The sequence below is a fragment of the Pieris brassicae genome, chromosome 2, assembly GCF_905147105.1.
Source record: "Pieris brassicae chromosome 2, ilPieBrab1.1, whole genome shotgun sequence".
Classification (NCBI taxonomy): Eukaryota; Metazoa; Arthropoda; class Insecta; order Lepidoptera; family Pieridae; genus Pieris; species Pieris brassicae.
This window is the reverse complement of record NC_059666.1, coordinates 22,467,466-22,490,813: the sequence shown is the minus strand read 5'-3', so window position 1 is coordinate 22,490,813 and position 23,348 is coordinate 22,467,466. Positions and strand designations below refer to the sequence as shown.

General features: G+C 33.3%; 1 protein-coding gene across 1 annotated transcript in view; it reads left to right on the top strand.

Annotated features, from left to right (window-relative positions):
• The first annotated feature begins 17,890 nt into the window (after window positions 1-17,890).
• The window catches only part of LOC123720746, a 43,772-nt gene continuing 38,314 nt past the window's right edge, over window positions 17,891-23,348 (top strand). The window contains exon 1 of the mRNA XM_045677484.1: window positions 17,891-18,179. The gene's annotated coding sequence lies outside the window, so the exon portion shown is untranslated. The remainder of the gene's footprint in view (window positions 18,180-23,348) is intronic.

Genomic DNA, 23,348 nt, shown 5'->3' with positions numbered 1-23,348 from the left:
ATTGTAATCGATTATTTTTCAATATGAAATTCAAATGGTTACGAGCGCACACTTCAAACGTGAATAATGGTATAGCAGCTCAAATAACAAAATAGCATAATCAATCATAACCTTTCCACCCTAATGCTACTTATGTCTTGCTAAAAAACAGTAGAGTAGAACAGAATCCTATTAACATTTTTGTAGTGGACTCAACAATCTTATTGGGAAAAGAATCGTAATTGGATTTAGCTTTTCAAAGATTCTTCAAGTATTGAATAGGATTGTCAATTTTTATGATTTCATTAAATAAGCTAAATTTCACGCCAATTTGATTATTGACGACATAGGTGGTTTTATATCCTTCAAGAAACGAGCGGACCAATTATTAATAGGCCGGCAACGCAAATGCTAGCCAGGTAGGCAATGTGAGTGTCCAGGGGCGAGCGATTTCATATCAGGTGAGCCTTCTCCTTCTGCCCCTTTGCCTCGTGTTATATTTAAAAAAAAGGAATAAGTTGAACAATAAAGATCAGGATGTGAACCTTGAGGATCTCCAGTTGGTGTGGCAAACGATCTTTTACTCAACGATTACTACGTTTTTCGTTCCCGTTTTTTAAAGTAACTTTTGGCTTATACACGTCATTGCTTCATCTCTATTCTTTCAAATTACCTTGTTCCATTAACAATAATATTGTTACGAAGACGGGTCGACTGCAATGTTTCTAGATTTTTTCCACTAGTTAGAGAACTTTTCAGCAGGCTGTAATATGATTTCTGACCGTTTCAGGACAGGGTCAATCACATATTAGAAAATTGTAATTTCCATAATGTTACCCTAGTTTTCAGGAAGCTGAAACCTTTTTTCAGTCAGTTTCAGAACATGTGTAGTCGTTTGGTGCAGTTTTCAGGAGACCCGTTTTCAGGCGTTTTCAGGCCTAGGTATACGCGTTTGATGAAGGAATATTCTAGACCGAACTTTCTAAGTGTGAGACAAGGACTAAATTATACGAGAGAGAGAGAGAGAAGATCAGAACTTTTTCGAAACTAGACTGAGCACTCTAGAACGCGGTACGACAAGGACGGAGCAACGTGCGAAAGAGACAAAGAGTGTGGACGTTCTAGAATTGTGCAATCGCTACTCAGTAGTAAACCCGCCTAGAAAGTTCTCGAATATTGTTTAGAATTATTCCCAGGGATATATAAGCGAGCCGAAACGCGACTAGTCGCCTTTAGTTTAGAAAGCGATAACAAGAGCGAAACACCGAAGCGATAAAGTGAATATAAGTGATAAAGTACTGTGTGAAGTGTGCATAAGTGAAGTAATTAGTGATTGTTTTTGTGTGTGTAATTAGTGCATCTCTGCAATTAATTTGTGCCCATAAATTCCTCATTGATTTTTCAAGAAATAAACCCTTGAATAAATCTACGGCATTTTCTATCCGATCTAGGGGATCGTCGTAACAATATTACACAAATTGTTTGATTCTAGATTCTAAGTCTTACTGTCATACAAACTCTGACTGCACACTAATTATTTATATGAAAATGATCTACCGCTTTCATACTTTTTATGCGCTATTTATGGAAAAGCTGTTAAAAATAGCCGGAGACACAGAAGATTATCAACTAAAATAAATAATACACATTGTTTTTACTACAAGCAAAGCCTTGTCCTACATTTAATTAAGACCACAACACCTCCAATACTTTCCCTGTGCGACGACAACTCTTAACGAAACAAATGACGCCACAAAGTCGCCAGTCATTAATTCATACTTCATACTAATGACGAGTTTCTAAAACAGTTAATAGCAACCTTAGTGAGTTGTTAGCTTGAAGTATATTACTACATTATTGAAGATTTCTTTGGCAAGACGGGCGCCTATTTTGTAATTTATTTATATAAATTACGCCAGCACGTCGTTAGTATAAAAGTAATGTATCTTATTGGAAAGATATAAGTTGGGAGTTCCACGGTAATTAAGCTATATATTGTAATTTATGGAAGATTTTCAGCTGTAAAGGTGGTGCAGATAGTTTTCCGTGTCTTTGGGCACTTAATCAGTCACCACCACAGTACTTTTTTAGAATGTAGATACTACACGACTGATTTATAAAATTAATGACTACATTCAAAAGCATACATTATATACACTGAAAGGGCTGTCAACGTTTATCTAAAGCAGAATAAATGGCTCATAAATTTTTATTTTGCACGATTTTGCGAGTATATAGTTTTTTTTCATAATTTGTGTAAGGCTGTCCATATAATACCTGATGTATTCAGCTTGATAATAATGAATTTTTTAAATTTGTTTTTAATTACGGGACCAATCTTCTATGCCTGGGTCAATTATTATTTCGGTTACATAAATGACTTCGCGATAACAATATCTCTCTCTATCTTAATTAACTCGACTGATTGAAGTTGATAATGTTGGATCAACCATACCGTGCACCGTTAGTCGTAGGAGCAGTGAGTCAAATCCATGGCAGAATACATCTACAAATCTCGCGTTGGTGAGACACATCAGAAGAATGGTTTTAACTCCACCTCATTGTTGAAAGTTAAAAAAATATTTTGCTGTTTTTGTGACACTTCATTTTGGCGACAGCTATGAAGAGATACAATACTTTACAATCAGATATAACATTTTTCTTCCAAGATGGTTAAAAGACGCCGTATGTAATCCTTGTCTCCGAAGGATTCCGTACATTGTGGCCACCACCAAATCTCGAAAATGGCCAGCTCACAACAACAAAGTGAATGCAGCATTATTTGTTGATGTTATGTTACTTAATGACTTGGCTCAGTACAACCTGCATCTGTTATTATTACATTGTGTGAGTGTGTGAGTTCCAGCATGGACAGTGGTCCATGCTTGTATGCATGTCCATGACCTAGTGCACGACATGTGGGAAATCCTCCAGAGATTCTGCAAGGCCGTCATGTGCCATAAACAAGAGGCGGAGAGGGCCTGGGAGTTCGATCCCGCAGCACATAAACCACAAACCACAATGTATTAACTCACAAGCTGAAATTCTCTGAAAACTGAAAATCGTACTTGACAAACAAGATCGTTTGCCACACCGTCTGGAGTTCATCAAGGTCAGGATGTAAACAGGATCTATTTTGAGAATTGTTCACCTTATTCATAAACGATATCTTCACCATTTTCTACTAACTCCAGGTTCAACCTGCTTGCCAATTACCTGATGTTGTAGGCAGGGCAACGTCGTCAGTGATGTAGTTCTGCTTCAAAGAGATCAGCTGGTAAAGTTATATCAATTGACCCTTAACCATAGATAAGCGCTTCACTAGGTAAAAATACCCACATACAAAGAATGGTGTTGTATCATCAAAGGAAATGCTCTAAGCGAAGTTTATCTCATTCGTATCATGAGGGTTGACTTAGACGGTAAACTAAACTTCCGTACATTTCGACAACATTACCAGGAAAAACTTCAAAACTCTGGGTTTTATCTTACGCAACTTTCAAAAATCCAGCACTATAATTCCTGTATAATATGCTCTTGTGTACTTTTGACTTTTGTAATCTGATGGAATCCCTACTATGTCCACGGATAAAGGGGTGATGGTGTGCATCTTGTATATATTGATTAGTTTTGTTACAAGAAGTTTAAGACGTTGCAAAAATGAAGGTACATTATTATCTCCACTAAGCGCACTAATTTGCTGTTCTACACTTGACAGAATGGCTAGAATGTCGGTTGCAGGGCCCGTACAATCTAGATATTTTTTCGGATCGCCCATCCGATATTAAGATGGCTTTTTTAATTTCTTTGCTATAATTTAAGTATTTTTTGTAATTCTTTTAAAAATATTTATATTTATAAATACAGAACAATACACCAACAACTTCCTTACACATGGGACACATATCATATTACCAGATTCCCTGTCATTTCCGTGAATGTACTGAGATGTAAGCGGGCTAACACGTGTCACAGTGAGCCTTGTGATTTATGTACTACTGCAGCTGTGGCTATTTATGTGATTATTATGTATCATATATGAGAGAATTGCCGATTATATAAAAATAGCAATTAATTACATTATTATTATGGTTATATAATTAGATTGGTTGGGATTAGGTTCGATATTCTAATTCGTTTAGGTACATAATTGTTGGTCTTGAGCAACAGTTGAGTTTTATCATTGGATGTCAAGGCAGAATACAAAATACGATGCGTATCACCTCGACGTCTGGCAGTATTTACCGTGCACCACCGCTATGTGGAAGCAGCTGCCCACTGAAGTACATCCAAACACATTATTACTTGAATAAAGCCAAGTGAAAATAGAAAGTAGAAAGTTCTCGTTATTGTCTAGTATAAGTTACAGTAATAAAATAGTTTTGTAAATTAAAAAGTATATTTTGAAAAACTGTACAATATTCTTTAATATATAAAAAAAAACAATTTTCCAATATGTGCTTTCTATATTTTCTTTTTTAATATAACATTTTCAACGTCTGATTATAATTTAAGACCCTTTTGTTCTTTGTAAAGCAAAACAAATTTGTAAACGGATCAACCTGGCGTCACAATGTGTTGCTAAGCCAACTGGAAATATTTTATTACGGATTTAGCTTTATTTCGTTTATTTATCGTACTCTGTGTACGTTATTTATATAATTTATATAAATTAATTGTAAATTAAACAATAAGATGACAAACTAGCTAAACAAATCAAAAATTACATAAAATCTAATGCTTTTGCCACTTATAGGAATAATATTAGGTCCTAACACAGCCAACCAATCCTTTAATAGCGTATTTAATTTTCTTGTATTGGAATAATGTCTTATTGTATATTTCAAATAATTACAACCAATTAAATTATACTAATTAATTGCGTAAACGTTATGAAATTCCAGACTTAATATCCCAGATATTAGTATAAGCAGAATCCGAGAGCAGTGCGCCTGGCATCTTGATTTCTTATACAGCTTTTCTTAGTTTAATGAAATTAATTTAGCGTTTTCGTTCTCTCTCACTTTCCATAGTCTTAGCCTAATTAAATAGTTCTAAGATAATTAAAACTGGATTTAAGAAATAATGCTTACCTTTATTCTTTACTTTTATAGGAAACAAACAAATTGTGGCAGTGGGCTCATCTGATGTTAAGTCATACCGCCACCCATGGACACTCAACAAAGGCTGGCAATTGCGGAAGCGGCCTTATAAGAATTGGTACGCTGTTTTTTTTAAGACCCTAAGTCGATTTGGTTCGGAAATACTTCAGGGGGCAGCTGCTTCCACCATATAATCAGCATTGGTAAATTAATTACCTGCAATCTATACTTAACATTGATAATTTTTGTCACAATTGTATAATTAACATACGTTTAAAGTACCTTATCCTATTATTTGCGGATTGATAGGGATCGTTCCCAAGTATCGGATATATCTCGGGATAACTGACTAAACATCTCATATTAGGTATGGAGAAATCTCAGGGGGCTTTTATCGAGAAATTCACATCTTTTACTGGACCGAACAATATTTTACTATCAATACCAACCAATATTACTATTATTGTATGCTAAATTGATTTAGTAATATCAGATATCGTTATTTCATCAAAACAGGATATCTCCTATACGCAGTTATACTATATATTTAGTATATATCTAAGTAATAAACTTTACATCGGGAGTTGTTGGCCTTGCAAGAATTGGAATTATTTCTACTGGCGGTGGATATTTATTTTATTAACATGAAATGTTCTGTACGAAGATCACGTTTTTTTCCCACGACACTGTGTGTGTTTGTGTGTTTGTGTTTAGACTGTGTTACCTATATTAATAAATGATTTTTGACTTAATCGGGGAAAACATACACGACCAAAGAGTTGAGAATAACTAAATCTCTATTTGATTTATAGTCTATTTCCATTAAATTATTCTTAGACACGAAGCATTAATTAGTAGAATTGTGCTACCATACTATAGACTAGTTTTTAATAACAAACCCTTAATTACAAGCAACGACACAAATTACTACGAAAATTCACAGAATGTTATCAAAGCTAGTAATTATCGCTTGGAACATTCGAGACCTGGAATATTATTTAGAATATGATAATTTTCATGTTCAAATGTTTACCTTTGAAGTATATTAGTTAATAAGTCTGATATTTGTAGTAGTTTGAGAATACAGACATTTTTGATAGAACCGTATAATTTATATTTTTTTAATTAAAAATGTGGTGTTTCTGTTAAATTAACTAACATCGATAATTTACCTTAGAGGATTTTGCGGGCTGCTACGCTCCAGAATGTCACAACTTTCTTTAAAACACAATTTTAAATCAATTGTGTCATGCTAGTGAGTATCACCTCGACATCCGTAGACACAAATGAGAGTTTTTATAAAGGCATTTTCCACCTACCATCTCTATGTGGAACCAGTTTTCATTGCAATATTACCGAACAAAATTGACTTAGAGTCCTTTAGGACACGCGTACCTATTCCTAAAGTACTAACAAATTTCCTGCAAATTTCATTTACGAGCCTTCTGGGAGTGTGTCCATGGGTGGAATCACTTAACATAAGATGAACGTCAGCTTTTTCTCGACCCTAAGTCAACCTGAAATGCGAACAACATTTAACATTTATTAATAACGAAACAGACAAAATAATAATAATAATCAAAAAAGATAAATAACAAACAAAACTTAAAAAAAGGAATAAGGTACATCTTAAGTGTGTAGTGTAATATGCGCCTGTGGTAGTAAATGGCCCCTGCTCAGCATTATGCTGTGAAGCAGACGTGTTCCACAGCGCTGGTCATTCTACCACACACCACAACAGTTCGTTTCTTGTTAAAAAAAACTCAGTTTTCGACTGAACAAACGCGTTGCAATACTCACGGAGATTCGATGATACATAAAAAAACTAAGTTACTTTAAAGCCTTATCTAAGAATTTGAATAAACATATTATTTTTATGTGAGAACTGTTTTTCCAGTTTCACAAAAAAAAAGGTTGTTGAGAGCTTTTGAATAATTCATAGATCCCTTATGTGGCACAAAGACGCGGATAACGTAACGAACCGCGAACTTGCTTGTGGCTAAAATAATAAATTTAAGCGGATTTATACTTTAGGTTAACAAAAAATAGTGTAGAAGTGTTCTCTTAGAACTTTATCAACATTCATCAACAACAGTAGTTTTCAAATAGGCGCTGTGTGGTGTCTTAATCGATATATTTTTATGCTACAAAGTGTACTATGGAGATTGTTCGGAAGAGTTGTTTGAGTTGATCCCTCCCGCCTCGTTTCAATGTACGAGCCGTATCAATTAAAATTGCATCAGCAGCATCGCTTCACAAGACATTTTCTATTGCGAACTAGCGAACTGTGCAATTACGGTGGGGGTCATCCCTGAGAGATACCTCCAATTGTTTAAAGAAAGAGTTCACTAAAATGGATGCCCATAGGCTGCGATGACTGCGCTTTATGGGCATCCCGTAGGCTCGTTTGCCCTCCCTATATATGTATATTTTACACTAATAAACGAATCTTTTATATTTGTCACTTACAAATAAACAGCTTCTGGTTAGGTCAAGCCCGGCAAGCCCAAGCAAGGCCCGAAGATATAAAAAAAAACAATAAAATTATAAAAACTAAACGAAAATCGATTTTAATGTTTTAAAGCAACTATGGATATCCAGACCTTGCCCGTTTATCAGAACGCTCAACTTGGATATCCGTAACATGATGGCCAAAACGCGTTCTGCTGACAAATGGAATGATAGGATTCCTGTGTATCTAGGAATGTATCTAAAGGGGACGGGAAAGTATGATTATTATTAATCATTATTTAATGCTCAAATTAGAGCAATTTACGCAATCAATTCAATTATATTAGATGGTAATTTTATAATGAACTAAATTTTTAAGTTTTATTCAAATGCAGCCATAGTGCAGTGGAATTAATGCACCAAAGTACTGGCGTAGTTGTTCATTCGTGTGACTCTCAACCAGTTTACGAACTAATTCAATACTAGTTCATGAATGTATTATGAAAGGAATTTCAAAGGAGGCCCAATTATTTTAGTATTGGCCCGTCGAATAATTATTTAACCTTGGAAGTTTATTTAGCTATTATTAAGTAGGTATCCATTTAAAACAAATTAATATTTTCTTAACTAACTTTTATCAAAATAAATGCGTGATAGTCGTTTGTCTCTATCCACACTAAAATTAAATATAACCACCGAGCTTCATCATCAGAGTATATCGGTACCAGCATACACGGAAGTTCCTACCAAAAATACGTGCAAAGTAATGCCGCAGCTATTGGAAACAGCTGATGGGGTATCATCATCATCTAATAATCTTCAAAAATGGTATTTCGTCAACAAAAAAATTGCACCCATCGGAATTGGGCCATTTGTGCAGGAGTTACAATACCGCAGATAGACATACCTTCTAAAAGGAGTTTTTCCTATATAATTTCTTAATCAAAATTTAAAAAATTAAAAATAATTTACTCATGTAGGTAACACAATGTATACTTATGAACGTCAAAAAAGAAATATGTATGAAATGCTTCTAATTCTACATTTACTGCCAGTTCTCAATGTTTTATTTTTCGAAATGATTGTAAGCACCTGCAACCATTACATTATGATCGTCATCGAGCCAGAGGTGTCTTGCCCTCCAAACCAAAAACTGCCAGCGCTCCCTGTCACATGGCGTAGCATTTGCTACATTTCAGACTCAGCTGGTCCTCCTCCAGTCAGTAAATCCAGCGGTACCTAGGCCGGCTCAGGTAAACTTCCTTCACCTTGGCCGATGCGCTCAAGGCTACATTTCTCGAATTGATTTATGTTTTCCATTCGTGACCGATAACTGTTAATATTGAATATTGGTGGAGGAAGTTTTGGAACAAATTAATATTGTAAGAACACAAAATTGCAAAATAATAACTTGAAAAGTTCACGCTCCGAACACATATTGTGAGTTATAAGTTTCGATACCGTTTATTGTTCACTGCATTAAAGTTGAACAAAGTTGTTACGAGTTTTAAGTGCTTGAAGAATTTTAGGTGATGGAGTTTCTAGAACGGGAAAATTAAGCTCATTGTAAACATGATCTCATTTACGCCACAATATATGTATGTAGTTGAAAATAAGTCTTCAGTCGATTAACACACTTAACAAACAAATAGATAAAACGTTTATTTCACAGGGACCGAAAGTATAGTAACAAATAAATGTACAGAAAAATTTTGCTGTCCCTTGGAGATAGCTAAGCATCTGCTTAGCTGCTTCTCCATCAATTGCCACCTCTAGGCACAACGATAGAGAATTATCTAGGTCAATGAACTTAAAAAAGGAAGAGCAGAAAAACTAGAAAACTTTAATGGCAACATAATATCTCCTGCAACTTCTGCACAAGTTAGTCCTGTACCTATAGGTGCTTAAACGCACTAATAAACTTTTATTTACGAATCCGAGAAAGAAGGTTTTCCCATTATTTGGTCGCATTGTACAGTTTATAGGTAACCTGAGACTCAATAGAGCTAAATGTACCCTTTATTATAATAAATTATAAAAATTTGTCAATGCTAAATCAAAACAAGTCGTATTTCTCAGAATATCGGAACCGTTTATAGAATACGTTTTAAAGAAATCGGTGGCAATGATGACATATTTTACTATAGCTAATATTTATAGTTAAAGATACTAAAAAAATATTAGTTTTATAAAGTTTTAATAAAAGATATACTTAAAAATTATTTTTTTACGGATTACTATCAGAAATGTTGTATTTAAAACAGCGACATCTATCGTATAATAAACAAACTATTACAAAGATTATAATCTACAGAGATTACACAACGTCAGGGACACGAAATGTTTTATAGTGATCACGCTACTCACCACTAGAGTGCTTCCGAGTGATTTATGACGAGTTTATTTACAATATCTTTCTTTATCTCTAAAATAAAGGTGTTTATTGTTATTCATATAATGTTAGTCAATTTTTGTATTAATAATATTAACAACGATTGCGAGGCAAAGTTTAAGCCCAATAACAATTAATCAAAGAATACTTTATTTAAATTAGTGCAATTAAAAAAAAATTATCTTAGGCCTCACGAAATTATTATTTATATAGAGTGACAATACACAGCTTCAAAAACTGATAACATTTAAAAAAATTAAACTAAAAATATAGCCAAAACGGAAAACATTGAACATTATGAACTAATTAAGGCAATGTACTAATAATTTGTTTGATGAGGAGTGTTTGGGTATGTGCAATGTGTGGGTGTGTGTGTTGCGTTTTAGGTGATCATTAAAAATCCATTAGATTTGCTTGTTTCCTTCGAAAATACGCGATACTTCAACATACTATATGTAATCTTCTCTAACTCAACATACTATATCTAATCGAAGACTATACAAAACATATGTTTGATCCGATTATTTTATATATTTACGCCATTAAAAAAATCTGTGGCGCTACAACCTTTTTAGGTCTGGGCCTCAGATTTCTGTATCTGTTTCATGATCATTTGTACATCGAATATAGGTGATCACCCTTCTGTGCCTGACATACGCCGTCGACTTTTTGGGTCTAAGGTATATCGGTTTCCTCACGATGTTTTCCTTCACCGTTCGAGTGAATTTTAAATGCGCACATAGAAAGAAAATCCATTGGTACACAGCCGGGGATAGAACCTACGACCCGAGGAATGAGAGTCGCACGCTGAAGCCACTAGGCCAACACTGCTCTGATTTACTCCATTACCTACTTGGATTTTATTCATATTGATCTAGAACCTCTCAGGCTATACGTTATATATTTTTAATTAATATTATACATTCGTTGTTACAAAAAAACGACGATACTCTGAATATTTCTTTCACTATATAGTTTCAACTGTCGACGCCATAGTTAAAAGCGCCGCCCCTTTCCATCAACCAATGCGCTCGCGCATAATAACATGCAAAATTATCCCCCCAAGCGTTTCGTCAAATTATACCTCATTTAACTTATTTGCCTCATATGCTTAACACATAATCATTATATATGTCGCTTTATGTATGTAATTTGTCATCCGTTATAAGGGAATTTTCTCGATTAGTATCAAAAAAGTTCAAAAGCAGTTATAATATATTAACATAATAAGCGAAGATAAGTAAAATCTTTATGAAGAAAATATTATTAATCATTCACCTACCAAAGCTTAAATAAATACAAGTATTTGATATGTATTTTCATCATGGTTTTTTTTAAATCTCTTAATAATTTGTAAATGCAAATATTATGACAGGTACCTATCGAAAGAAACACGGTATGGATGTCACGAAGGCGGCAAAAGCTCTTTTTAAACTCTTATAAACTCATAATTTTTATACCTTCCAAACGTTCCCTACACATCAGATAATTAGCAGTATATAGAACATCAGAACTTTTTTCTTGGGAATGAAAGGCTTACCCTGTCTTAAAGGATTTAAATCGGGAGCCGGCGGCAAATTACTTAGTAATTTGTCCACAAATGACAACCTACGATCCAGGAATGTTATTTTGAAAATTGTCCTTATTATCTGTTTTGTATAATTTACTCGCTCACGCATCAGAGGAATGCAAGATTTGTTGAGAATATTTATTTAATGTTGCAATATTTTGTATAACTTAAGAATGTTCAAAATACTAATTTGCTATAAAAGATAAAAATCCCATTACATTAGGTTAATATTTATAATTACAATTATTAACAATACCAATTACGAAATTTCACATGAAACATGTTCAATTATATTAGACTTTGGATAGACCAACATAAGGAAAAAGCAGATGGTACAGTGCAGACAGGAATGGCGGGATCTGTTTCCAAAAAACACAGATCAAAAAAGAATGAGATTTAACCTTAGATATATGTGTTAAAGTTTAAATGTATCTTAAATAAAAGGCTTCCTAAAATAAATCCTTTGTGTTTTACAGTTTAGATAAAAATCCAAATCTGCTTTAGTTTTTGCGTGACGGACTAAAATAAATCGCTTCCTATTATACCTATACGTCACGTTAAATGATAAACAGACATACGTAACGTGTATTTATAAAAACAAACGTAAGATAGGCCATTCAAAGGATAATTACCTAATCCAATCTCAATAGTAGAAGATCCATCATTTAACAGTAAAAAACCAAACAGGTGGCAAGCCTCAAGTCAACAACCTGCTTTCATGGAATTGACTGTTATATTTAAATTGAAACTCGAATCATTAATCAAGGTGTACGTGATATAAAAAGGTAATTCACTTTCACTAATAGCCGTGGAGTTCACAAAGACCACAGACAGAGTGACGCCTAAGCTGAAAGCGAAGGTGCTTCTTGGAACCATAGATGTAGCCTTATTCCCTGGAACCTATCCTTGTATCAAGTTAATTTCTACGATTCCCGTAATTCCTTTCATCGCGCCCGCTTTCGAATCCTTCGTGACGAAATGATAATATAAATTAAATTTTGTCTAACAATTGGGGCACATGCTTTGCCACTTGTGCATTTTAAATGCTTGTAACTGTTTGAGTGATTAAATATTATTTACCAAAGCTAGGGCTGCCATGTGTTGTCTAAAATAGTATTTGTCTTCGAAGAAGACAGTTTTACGTTTAGCCGGTTTAGACAGTCAGACGTTTAGCTTGGAGCTTACTTAGCTTAAGACAGAGGGTCTATTTGGTGTTCCATGAATCTCATCACTTCCTACAGTTAAAATTGATGCTTCTATTTTTATCCAAACGTACTTATACGAGGCCAAAAATGGCCTCAACTTCATCGAGATGGTACGGCAGTGCCGCTTTTTTGCTCGATTGGCGCCTGCCGTGACCACAATATTTTTTTCATATATTGGCTTTAGTTGGTTTACCTGTCTTCCATACAATAATACTCTCTACGTATACATAGCATTACACTCTTAATAACGGCAACAATTAAGTAATAAAGTACTTTTTAAGTTGCTAAATTTAGTAAAACTTGCGCAGCTGTGTGCGTTCTTTTGTCGCTTTATTATCATAGTCCGCAATAAACTTGACTGTCGGCATCATGCATATGAACTTTCTAATACATTCGTTCTTTTGTTTACAAATTGGAATTGCTTACTAACACTTATATTTGTTGATCATGACTAATAGGACTCATGGATTATCTATACGTTATCATTTTCTTAGTTGCACACCAACTTTGAAACTGTAAACATGGCTAGTAAATCACTGTGTATTGATAAAAAAGCTTTAGTTATACGCGCAATAGAAGAGGAAAGAAACGGAAGAGAAGATAAGTGCTGTTGGCAAATGCTTTGGATTTAGTCGCTGTATCATGTCCACAAAATGGAAAAACAAAGAAAAAGATCTCCAAGCTCTGGGCGAGGGGAAATCTTCCAAAAAATTAAAGAAACCTAAATACGAAGAACAATGACATGAAGAAGATGAGAAGGATGAGCCTGAGCCTCCCCCGAGCATTAAAGAAGAGTTGGTAGCAGCTAAATTATTGGAAAAATACTTTTAATTCGTTTATCATTAATATGCCACAATATCGCAAGATATATGACTGTAATAAATAAAAAAATACAACAAAACTATTGGCGCAGCAAAAGACGTCATGCAAAAACCAAATATACGCAATAGCCTTCAAATAAGATTCTTTTTTTATGAACGTAATGACTACGAGTCTGAAAAAATTAATTTAATAATTCTGATTTTTATTTTCTACATTCAACGACAACTCTCTATAACGCCATTAAATGCACAGTCCATTCGGTGTCGTTATATAGAGTTTATTATATGTTATAGATTTTCTTCTTATTATTAGAAACTTTATGTGCAATAAATTCAGAGATTTAGGAATAATAATTGAAATAGAATAAAAGAAATTAAATTAAATTTCGCTCACACATAATATACATTTTCACCAATCTCAGTTTCCAAGCATTTGCCATACTTAATAGAAATATAGTGTTTATGTTTCAGACTAGATTATGGAGATTAGCAGCAGCAGTCTTTATTACCAAATTTAATCATAAATTAAAACCAGTAATTACGTTTTGTGGCACATAAAAGAAACCAGTATCGCTGTAACCTTTCAGGTCTGGGACTCAGGTTTCGTGATTATTTTTATTCTCATAGCCAAGTAGATGATCAACTACTGTGGCTGACACAGAACGTCGACATTTTATGTCTGTGGCATGCCACTTGACTCACGTGCGTCTGCTAACAGGCACACACAGAAAGTTGGTGACTAAGAATTGGTGACCTGCTGCAAACATATGACTTCAGGTTTAAGAGTCGCAAGCTGAAGCCCACGCTCTCATTGTTTACTAAAAAACCATGTTAGGTCTGGTGTTATGGTCCACATGTGGTCTCTAACACTTCTAAATATATCAGACGCTTCTAGCTTCTCCGAAGCCACAAAATGCGTTCTTCGCTGATCTTGCCCTGTGATCACAAAATAGTATTTTGACTAATGTCATCGTAAGCCGAAGAAACGTGCCTATTACTGGCGCGTTTTTTTATTTGAAATTTAACGGTATAAAAGGGCAGTTATTTTTTTATAACCAGCGTCCTAGTTTTTAATAGAGTCTGGTGATAACCCTAAAGCAATATTAGATGACCCAGTTCAGTTAGGTCACGCGCATGAAGATAAGCGTACTGACGTGCTAATAATTATAGGCTTGTAAATGTCAAAGTTTTTAAAGAAAAATATGTGAAATCGTCAGCTTTTTTATTTAGTTTTAATAAACTAAAACCCTTAAGTGTGTTCAGGAACTTATCTAACACAGAAAGCAGCAAGAAAATACAGAAGTGGGTTTGTCGTTGCTTTATAGGAAATGCGGGTAAAGTCTCGTCGTGTTATATCGACTAACGTTAAAAATATTAAATTATTTTGCATAATTTTTTAGAATAAATATAAAAGATAAATGAACATTAAATGAATGAGGCGTAAAACTGATAAACCAATTATCTTGGGTCTTGAGCTTATTCTTAAGTAGTGACATCAATAATTTCTTAAAGTAAAGATGCCGCGAGGATTTGTTTTCTATATTCATTTAAGTGATTTTTAAGAATAGGTGTACCTGTGGTGCTTCTTAGTTAATAGACTGAAAATGATGCTATTGTATAAAAAAACATAAGAAAGCTATCATCAAAATACAGCGTTACCAATACTGAAGTTTTTGTATTCTTTAAATATCCGTTGCGCAGCGGCAAAACTGAATTCGCATCGTAAAATAATGTATAATTGAAATTGGAATCACTTTGTAAAGCAAGGTACTCAGTAACCATAGTGATACCCTGTTCAGGCATTACTAGGTCAGTGATGTGTTTCTGTGAGCGGCGACAGACTACACGCATAATGCCAGTAGCACATTAACAACGATTAGATAGCTGTGATGTTTTTGCCGCCCTTGCCTTTAGAATTGCCTTGAATACTTTTCAATCAAACAATTTCGTTGGAAATGCTCATTGCTCATAAATAATTTTGGGTTTCATTTTAGCACAAAATTATACACAATCCATCCAGTACCGCACCTCCAACCAGGAAACAGGGTAGAGAGAAATACATTTCTTGATAGTACGCTCTTTTCACTCCAACAAAATGGAGGCTTAGGGGGGGGCCAAAACTAGCTGTTTTACTCTGGAATATGAAAGTTTACTACAAAGTTTGCGTAAAAATTTTCATGGGTCAATACAAATGCTTCATTTTTATTGCATAATTATATTTGAAAGGATCTTTTAGATACTTTTTACTGATGTTTTAAAGGAAGTTAGAAGTTATCAACCTTTACTGAATAAATGTGTATTGAAGTATTTAGCTATACAGTAACAAATGTAGTGAAATCATATTGGAATTACCTGATTTATTGCATCATAACTCGAACGTTGATTCAAGGCAAAGTCCATGTACGTTTTTTACTTATTTTGTTATAATATATTAGGTGCGTGAGAACCAAATAGCTTGATACTGCCTGCTTTTCTTTTTAAATCTTCAAAAAAATGTTTATAACATAAAAAATAGTTTAGTCTAATTCATCATGAAAATTCTCTCAATGTTTATTTAAAATGAAGAGCAGAGCAATGCATGCTCTTGTGTTGCCAGTGTGTGTGTTCTTTGGCGGCGGTGTCACTTAACATCAGGTCAGCCTCCTGGTACAAAAAAACACAAAGCAGTAAATTAAGAAAAACGTTAAATTTAGTTTATTATCGTAGAATATATACACAATTTAACACGCTTATACAAATAATAAAACAATTATATATTGCATTTAAAATTATCTCACAAATTTACCAAATACTTATGTCATATATAAATGTCGCAAACTGTTGTCAAATATAAATGTCCAGTGGAATGTCGTGACAGATGACAGCTGACAGGCATATATTCGTAGTAACTGATCAACAGTTTTCTACCGTTTAAAATTTATCAGTAAATAAAGCAAATTTAGTCTCGACTGCAGCATGTTCAGGTCAACGAAACCTTAAGTTGTAATTTTACAATGGACCTTCTATTTTATTTTATTTTTGCTCTCAAACATCACATGTTACGAAGATCAGACTTATAATATAGTAAGGAACACGTGTCAAAACACTAGAACTTAAGAAGACGCAGCGCTATCGTTACAGTCAGATACATTGAACTGCCTCACAATCCAGGAATATCGCAGCACACCACACGATGAGTCTCTTTGTTAAAATCGCATGGTTCGAATATACAATGTAAATACATAATTATGTAGGAAAAAAAAATAATAGCAAAGAATCAATTCAGATCAAATCAGAATTCTGTTTCTAAAACGACTTGGCGAAGGTGTTTTTTCCTTTGTAAAAGATAGTGTTTTACAAAATATATGTATATAAATTTCAAATGTATTTTTTGTTTACATTTTTTAATATTTGTGCAACAATTATTTAGTATCATAAATTTCCATTCGTGCATAAATAAATTTAGCATTCGCTAATATATTACTACAGAAATTGTTTTAAACTCGCCAAATAGCAATCTTAGATCACTCAGAATAAAATATGTCGCCTTTAATTGACATTCCAATTGTTGATGTCAACGTCAATTAGACTCAACACAGTGTGAATACAACACACAAAAACTGTGCGTATACATTAGCTATTTTACATGATTTCAACCTTGTATGTAGCCTTGTAGGGTATCTGCTCTATCTTCAAAGATGATAATGCGACCGAGATTACTTGATACTTTTATGATGTTTAATCATAAATGACATTATTGTTTGATAACATTCCGTTTGCTATAAGTATTTAATTGCTTGGTAAATTTACATTAATGCATGTTTCAAATTGCAAATTGATGGTTTTTACAGGTGTGTACCGATGTTTGAGTTTTAAATATGAATTATATTCAACCAATCACTGGCACGATTTCAAATACTGCGATCTTCAAGTTTTGATACAAACCTTAAAATACAAATAAATGATGCTGTGAAATATGAAACGCTTTAATTGAATTCAAATCAGGAAGCAAAATACAATTTGAAATTAAACATCGAATGACAAATGGGTGTGGCTCACGCACATGTTGTTTAACCATATTTTATGAGGATGTTAAAGTAACGTAATATTACAATTTTAAATCAAATGTCTTATAATTTGCAAGATATTATAAACAATCTTAATAAAGATAAGTATAAAGTAATACACACAATTTTAAACTACAAAGGTTATAATTATACAGTTATAGTTACAGTATGTACAGTGATAGTAGGTCAATTATCGATTAGTTTTAGCAACAATAAAGGCTTAAATAAAGTATCAAGGCTGTCCAATCACAGTACACACCATGTTTTAGCGTTCAGTAGAGGCTCGCGCGAGCTATGGTGTGCTAGAAACAATATAGACAGACTAAAATAAACCGAACAAGCACCGTTGCTCAGATGAATCGAAAGTTTCAATCGTCGCTCGTATTACGCAATATAACACAATGTGTTTATAATACAGATAATACCGGTTTGGGAGGCTCTGCATTTCGCGGTTATTTTTACCTATTGCGATAGACGTGAAATTTCGTGGTGTATGTTAGTGTTATTGTGATAACGCTAGGTATACGACGTGCTTGAAAGCAGACATTGAATAGTGGCCCGTGAACTGTTGACTTGACCAATTTGTAACAACAAGTTCGGCGTTACGGAAGAGGTTAGTTGCCTTGATTTATTTTAAGATTACTCATGACCGGTGTGTTATATTTTTAGTTTTATAGATTTATTTATACTGGTTTTATGTGCACATGTGAACTCCACGTGGTCACGTTCTCAAATAAAATGCATAATATGTTTTCAAGGCTAACGTATTATTCAATATTTACATACAATTGTAGAAATACAGTCTAACTAAAGACATCGTGAGCATGATAATAAAAGATACTTTTTTATAACCTCAAATAAACCAGAGAATTTATGTAGGGCCAAATTAATTCTAAAATACATACATACTATTTTCAAATGGATTCTATAAATTAATATGAGGTATTAGGACTAACTTGGATGTTTGGAATGTGAATTATAATTTATGCAGAGAATTCATTGAGAGTAAGAAAACAGAGAACAATGCGATTGGACTTTCACTTGAGTCATTATTATTAACGTCACACGTTAGTTAAAATACTAGAATGTCACCACTCCAATAGAAGACAATTTGCATTGCAAAAAATGTATCTTAAATTTATTTATTTCGTAATCCAACAGTTTAAATATATTATATACAACAAAAAATAATTATACATATGGAGTGTCCTCATGATGCAGGATGCGACGGAAAAGATATTCTCAATACTCCTTTTAAACATATTACGCGATAGCGACAAAATGTTTCCCAAATACACGAAAACTATTTGTGTATAAAAAATCGTGACTTAAGCACAATAACTATGTATGGTAACCATGGTAACCATTTTTATAAGGAAACGTATCAACTATGGTTTTATACCGAGGCTGATTTTTTAGTTTTTACATAAAAAGGTTAGAACGCCGCCCACAAACATTTCCCGACTATGAATTATCAAATGCCAGATTTTCCAGACAACTTCTTAGTATCGAGTTCAGGAATAGATTTTCATATGAGATTACGCTGTTGAACATCTGTTCTAATAAACTACATATTGGTAAATAGGTAAAGGTTTTGTTTAATTAAATAGGCGGCAAACGGTAAAAATTGGTACATACTTCTCTTGTAGGACAATAAATGGAATTGATTTGGAAATGGTTATGAACGTATGACAGTAATTTCAGATATCATACAAAACTTCGGATCAACAAAAAAATTCCAAATATAATTTATATTTATGTATACTTAAGAAAATCGATAACAATTTAAATAAAAGCTATTAAATTTTATATTTACTGACTTCCCTCCAATACATCAAGCCCTTTATGAAAAACATTAGGTTGGGATAATAATGACACATACATATAGATTATTTACAGTATTCCTAACTTACATAGTTATAATAAAAATAATAATTAAAAAACGATAAATAGAATACTGAAAATTTGCTCCCGATAATATGGCAGCTTTATTCGTTGAGTGAGTAACATTTACAAATTATAATACATATTGTTACGAGCAAGGGGATCGGATAGAAAATGCCGTAGATTTCTTAAAGGCAATCATCAAATCAATGAGGAATTTATCAAAGGGGTATAACTAGGCCTAAAACGCCTGAAAACGGGTCTCCTGAAATCACCACTCGACTACACATGTTCAGAAACGGCCTGAAAAAAAAGCTTCAGCTTCCTAATAATACATATTATATTAATATGTGATTGACCCTCACCTGAAACTGTCAGAAATCATATTTCAGCCTACCGAAAAGTTCTCTAAGTAGTGGAAAAATCTAGAAACATTGCAGTCAACCCGTCTTCGTAACAATATTAAGAAACATTTTAATGGACCTAATTTATAATTGCTCCAATCATCATACTATCAGTTACAATTTCATTACGGATGAACTACACCCACTAAATTATAGCAGGCAACAAACAATTAAATTTATTGAATTTCTAGTCTAATAGAAATCGTATAGCGCGATATAAATATAATGACATTGTTATTCATGGGTAAATTGATTATTTAAATTAAATTTATCGTATATGTATTCTTTTTAAAAGTAATCCAATATTTACAAAATTATGAGTCAGCCGCGATGGCCTGTCTGTATTAACGCGATAAACTCAATTGATTTTAAGAAGAGTATCTCTTTCACCAAAAAAGAATTACTAACTTTAGAAAGTATAGTACGGAGAAACTGCAGTCTGAGTTTGTTTCGAGTATTAACATTGTGTGTATGTTCTATTCTAATAAACTTATCACTATTTTTGTATACATACATAATATTTTCATAAATATATTTGCAAGGGAAAGGTAAGTATATTAATTTCCTTGAATTTATCTCTCAGAGATTCCCTACATTTTAAATTATAGGTTGCACAAATGAAAATAGTTTCGACATCAGCAGCATAAACATAATATCAAGCCATAAGTCATTAAGCTGTGAAAGTAACTAAAATAAACAAGTCTAGCTTTATCGACTTCAGTTAGTGAGCGAACTTTTTTAACCATGTAAGTTGCAGAACTAAGTTTCTCCGCCAATCCGTTAATATGAGGGGGCCACTGAAGTTTTGAATCCATGGTGATTCCAAGAAATACAGTTGTATCGTCTATATTCAATTCCTCATCATTTATAATTGGTCTAGTATTCATAACCATTTTTTGCACAAACTTAAATGCATTTTGGTTTTTTTTTGCATTAAGATTACAATATTTATACTAAGCCAGTGGACAATCGAAGAGAGAGCCTTGTTCACATCGTCAAAATTTGTTATTTGTAGTTTGATTTTAAAAATCCAGGACGTATCATCAACAAACAAAACTGTTTGATATCTGAACTATCTCATTTTTCTCTACCATGAAAGGAAGATCATTTATATAATCAAGAAAGAGGAAACGGCCAAGAATTGCGCCCTGTGGTGCACCCATATCTACTAATTATTTTTACAGAAATACCCCAAAGATCGGTAGTATTCTTAATGTCTATGGTTCTAAATATCCTTTCTTTATCGTCGGCACCAATGGGTCGGAACGTAAAACTGACATTGCACTCGTTTACATTATCTTTGAGTAGCGATTCAGTGAGGGCGGGAGATGATTGAAGAGACTTAGCAGTCGAAATTGGAATGTCAGAAAAGTACTTATCAAGAATAATCGCTATCTCTTCGTTATATTTGATTATAGTGTTATCGACACATAGTTCGATGTCTTAATTGCGATCCTTGACTCCAGTTTCAGTATCAATTCCAGTTCACTATCTTCGAAGTCATTTTAGTTTTATTGTACTATTTTCAATCTTGTTTTTGATATTTAAGGACTTAGCCGCGTAACAAACTGAATCTGAATTCTGAAATAATTTCGAACATAAAGAGTAAATTATTTATTATGATTGTATGACTTTTCAGCGTAAAGGTCATACAACCATTGTCTACTTTTATAAATTCCCGCTGTCGCCCAATCACTAAACGATTTACACCGTGAATGAGAGACTTTCTTTGGAGAAAAGATAGTGTTGAACTCCTTATTAATATAATCACTTAGATTGTTGTATTGTGTATCAACGGTAGTACCTACCGGTTATAAAGGTAGCGGGCTGATCAAATAAAAAAAAAACACTAGAAAAATCTAAAACTGGAAGTCATTTTTTGTAATATACATGTTTAAAATAACATATATTTTAGAAAAGATAGCTTGTAACATGTACTGTAGTAAAGCATTATGGTAAACATGAATAAATAAGTAATGTTTTACATTATTACAGTAGGCATTCTAGATATTCTCATATTTATCAGAACAATAGCTAATTCATGTACAATTGCAACCGATATCGGAAAATTCAGATTATGTAAATTGTTCCACAAAGTATTTGTAAAGTACTATGATTATTGCGTCTTAAAAAACGAGATCGTGGGAATATTATGGCTTTGTAACTACAAATTAACTAATTTGTGCAAGATTGGGTCAATCCAGATGTTTTATTTGTGAACATTATCATATTGATTTTTCCGACTTTAAAAATGAGCAAACTCACTCAATGTGTAATTCATCATATTGCATTTATTTATTCCTGGGTCAAAGGTATACTTAAAATAATCTGAAAATATAATGTACCCTATTTCCTATTAAGATTAAGTTTATCTTAAATAATTAAATGATATTAATGCTAAATGAATGCCATCAATTGTCATGCTATGCAAAAACGAGCTAAAGAGAGAGCCTGCATCAGGCTATACTCTCAGGGCGTAAATCTACGATTTAGGCAATCGAAACGCTTACAAAATTAAAAAAAAAGAGCTAAATGTACACCTTGGCTAGTACACCAATAGTTAAAAAAAAAACAAAAATTCTTAAAATCAAAGAACGTCTAACACAAGTCATGCTAAGTATTTTGAAAATGTTTTTACACAAATAAAAATAAAGAATCGCTCCATAACCCAGAACCCAGCTCTCTTCTCAAACTAAAACTTCTTACGTGGATTTGAACCTAGACCATGCGTGCTGAGCTACAGAGGCGTGTAACGGTAAATACATGGAAAGCAATCATGCGCAACGCTCCACGATGATCGGATCCACATTGCGTAAAATATTATGAGACAAATGCTGTTGCATGACTATCAAGGTTAAAAGTGTAATAACCTCTAATGCTATAATAATGTTAATGAATATAGATGTAAAATCGATTGGTTTTATATAATCTTGTTAAGCTAGTAGATTATATCTGCATACGTTATTGGAGGGATCAAAGAGGAGTCGCTAAGTATCGCCATTAAAATTTTCATTTCATTTTGCCAACAAAACACACACACAGAAACACATAAAATAACAATAATCAAAAATAAAAAAGAATAATAATAGAGAGGTAACATTTTTTTTAAAGAAAAAGGTTTAATTGTGTAATGCTTGTGTGCTGTGGTTGTAATTGGCCCTGGCTCAGCATTATGCTGAGGAGCAGAGTTGTTCCGCAGGGCAGTTTCTATATAACTAAGCCACATTTGTGGTTTTAATCGTCCTGTTAGTTTATATTTATATATATAACATAGAAGGCCCGCAAGTGCGGTGACTGGTGCGCGGCAAAAGCTTCCTTAAAGAACGCTCAGTTTTGGATTGTACTGCACTATTTTAGTTATACTAATTGCTTAAAACTGAATTAAAGTTTTTTCTATTGTACCTCAAAAATGCAATATTTATAAACACAGTAGGTGCAATCTTACATAATCCGTACCGTATCCGTATAATAATTTTAGAAAAATTGCTCAAAAT